General features: G+C 42.1%; 1 protein-coding gene across 1 annotated transcript in view; it reads right to left on the bottom strand.

Moving 5' to 3' along the window:
- SPATS2L (spermatogenesis associated serine rich 2 like) overlaps positions 1-3,460 on the bottom strand; it is a 174,641-nt gene that overhangs the window by 170,800 nt on the left and 381 nt on the right. The gene's annotated exons all lie outside the window — the stretch shown is intronic.

Below are 3,460 nucleotides of genomic sequence, written 5' to 3'. Positions count from 1 at the left end.
GAGGGGCATAAAAAGAATTTGAACTAGTGGAAAGAGCACTAGCTTTGGAATCAGACAAATCTGAGTTCAACTCAGACTTCCTGTGAGACAATCCTTGGATAAGAATTCTAAGGAGAAGAGGCTTTAGGAAGGTTGATATGATGAAGTGCGAAGCATGGGGAGAACTCAATTACAGAGAGACGGTATGTAGCAGATTATAATCATCCTAGAATAGGGATGGCCGAGGGCCTGGGCTATCGGGGTGTGGGGAGTGAGGAATGCCAAGGAAATGCGGGAGCTGGCTCAGAAAAACTCTTACAAAGGAAGAGTTAACAGGACTTGGTGCCCGATTTTACTACTGGAATGAACGAGAGGCAGAAGAGTCAGGGATGGTTCCTAGGTGTCCAGTCTGGGTGATGAAGAGAACGCTAACAATATGAAGAAAAGAAAAGTGTTTTCAGTGTGAAAGGAAGAGGTTTAACAGAGGATATAAAAAGTTGACAGGCATGCAGCCGTTGGCCTAACAACAGGACATCAACCATGAAAACTATGAAAACTATTAAACAGGTGCAAAATGAGAATAGAGTTTGAGTCAGGACTAGAGAGAAAGATTTGTATGTATAAGGGTAAATAACACCATCACATTTAAGAATATTTTTATTAGAAAATAAGAACTCTAGCTGTTAAACAAAAATAATGGGAAGGATATAAATAGTAGAGAGAAATGCACCCTCACAGACTATTTTTCTTAGCTATGGTACTTAGGGGATCCTATCCATTATCACAACACTGAACGAATAAACTTCTATAGAAATTCAACATATGGCCTATTTACATAACAAGCATCACAACTCCAAATTAGCCATTTTGATGTGTCAAGGAAATAACACCTTCATAGCAGACTACTTCAAAAAATGGAAGAAAAAAGAAAGGTTTGTTTTTCTTCTACAATTATGTGTACTGGGTTTTTAACTGTTTGTATCGTGAAAATCACATTTCAATTGTGTGATTACACTCTAAGACAGAACAGTGATGGAATGAATTGATTGGCTGAATTATGCACGATCATTCAGAAATCAATAAACAGACTCCATCACTTAAATCTGCCCATATTATGTATCTGCCCTCATGTCCTATGCCATGCTTGTGAAAGCAACTGTTCTGTGTACAAAAATTATAACAGCCATCTGATTCAATTATCACAGTCAAATAACGGTAAAGGGTCTACAGAAGATGCCTGGGAAAGAAGCACAAGGGAGCAGTGAGTAAGCAGTATCTGTCTAATACAAAACTCACTCCACTCTAATCATATGGCGAGACAGGTGGTAGCAGCTTAGATCTTACCACAAGCAACCTCAACTTCTTCCATTTATCAAACTGTAACCAAAAGTTCTTGTCCTGCCTCATGACACACTGATTAAAGCTGTGTAAAGGTAAACAGGATGAAGACCACCTAGGTGCCTTCAACACAAAAGCCATAAATGAAGGTTCACTGATGACAACAGCACAACTCTATGATCAGAGGCTGAGAAACTGATAAAACTTAGAACCAAAAATGAAACGTTTCTAAAGCTTAACTTCTGATGGAAAGTATTTCCATTTGCACGGCAAAGCAGGTCTTTGAGACGCTTCCTATTGGCAGCGCATCAAAGACTGAAATGGTGTGGCCTAAGCATTTTCTTTTCCTGATCATTACAGCGGTTGGCCAAGCAGCCTCACAAGCCCACAGACACCTATCCCCACAAAGGCCTCTTGAAAATCAGTGCAAGCACAGAAACAGTCAATTGAAGGCTTTCGTTATGGGGCTCCCTAAAACAAAACAAATACAAAAGGAGTCTTGATCATTTTGCCTAAGTACTTTAAACTAAGTTGATTCCTAGAAAACTAATATTTTCAGAGGCAAGGATTAAAGAAAGAAAGAAAATTTCCAATTAATATACTCCTTCCCCAGATGTTGAGGTTTTTTTACTATCCTCTGAAATATTCCCTCATTCAAGTGATTGTATTTTTATGCAAATTATCCTTTGGAGCTAGTTGTGTGTGTGTGTGTGTGTGTGTGTGTGTGTTTAAAGCCACACAAAGAATCGGACATATTTTTTGTTCTGCTGCCCCATAAAATAGATTTTAACAAAGCTTGAGTTTAATCCAAAACTCTAATTAGAGACTGCAGCAGTATTTGCCTTGTCCAAATAGAAAATCATTCCCAAAGTTGATTTTTCCCCACTTAGAGCTCCAACAAATATTTTCATACACAGATTTTTAAAAAAACACTACAATTAAAAAAAAAACACTACAATTACTTGATAAAAACTGCCCCCACCCATACAACACACTGCTTTCTGGTTGATACAATTTGATAAGGCCAATCAAATACTTTATCCAGAAGGCAACTGTAGACTTCACTTTCAGAGTATCTTTCAAAGTCACTGTATTTGTTACTTGAATATTCTTTTCTTTCTTTTCCAGAATGAAGCAATTTCTGACTTCCTGTCCCTTCTTTTCCCTGCCATATTGCACATCTGCTTTATCTCTAGAAAACAAAATCAATCATAATGGCAATGAATCGTTCCTTGAAGACAAACTAAACCGGTCATAAAGGTTACACGACCTTACTCTTTTAAATACTGGCATAAAGTTTCTTCCTCTGCATAGGTTCTAAAATTTCAGAGTCGTTTTTTTTTCTTACTTGCAAGACGATTGGTAAAAGTTTTCAATATAATATTTCTTTAAATGTAAATAAGTGAAAAATATTACACATAATATTTTATGTAAAGAAAGAGACTGTGTTTGAAGTTCAAGGTTTTTCACTAGCTCTCAACCTACAGATTCTGTAATACACTCAAAGGAAAATGCTGCACAGAAAGAATCTTTACATGTCAGGTCTCCAAAACCTTGGCATCTGCTAAAACCTGGACTGCTGGGAATTGAAGGCTCAGGAAGTTCACAAACACACACACCAAACCCCCAAGAGGTGGAAACCTCCAGTTGAGAAGATGGGAGGTTTCAGCCGAATCCCCGTCCAGGTAAAGTCTCAGCCCTTCACCTCCTACGTCTGCAGTAAGTATTAACCGCCGAAAAGAGTGGGAGAGAGCGGGGCCGATCTTCCAAGACTCGGAAAAGTCGAGCATGTAGAGAGAGCCGGGAAGACCCTCTCGCATCTCCGGAGCCACCGCTGTCTTGGGCTTGGGCCACTGTCGGCCGACTCCGGGTCCGCCCGCTCAGACGCGGCAGCGCGACCGCTTCGTCCCGCGGCCGGGTCGCTCGGCATCTACTCCTGTCACGCCGCGGGCAACTGCGGCGACTTTGCCGGCACCGGGGGTCGCCGCATCCTGCTCCCGCGTGGCGCCCAAGGGGCGCGGGTTTCCCCGGACCCGCGGCCCCCGGGCCGGGCGGCGATCAAGGGCGAGACGCTGCCGGCGGAGGCGGCTTGGAGCGGGAGGGGGTGGGTCTCCGTGCGCCGGGCGGGTGGAAGGGGACTCTC

Source organism: Neophocaena asiaeorientalis, unplaced genomic scaffold (genome assembly GCF_003031525.2).
Source record: "Neophocaena asiaeorientalis asiaeorientalis breed wild unplaced genomic scaffold, Neophocaena_asiaeorientalis_V1.1 scaffold246, whole genome shotgun sequence".
Taxonomy (NCBI): Eukaryota; Metazoa; Chordata; class Mammalia; order Artiodactyla; family Phocoenidae; genus Neophocaena; species Neophocaena asiaeorientalis.
Note: the sequence above shows the minus strand (reverse complement) of the source record. Positions and strands in the feature narration are given on the sequence as shown.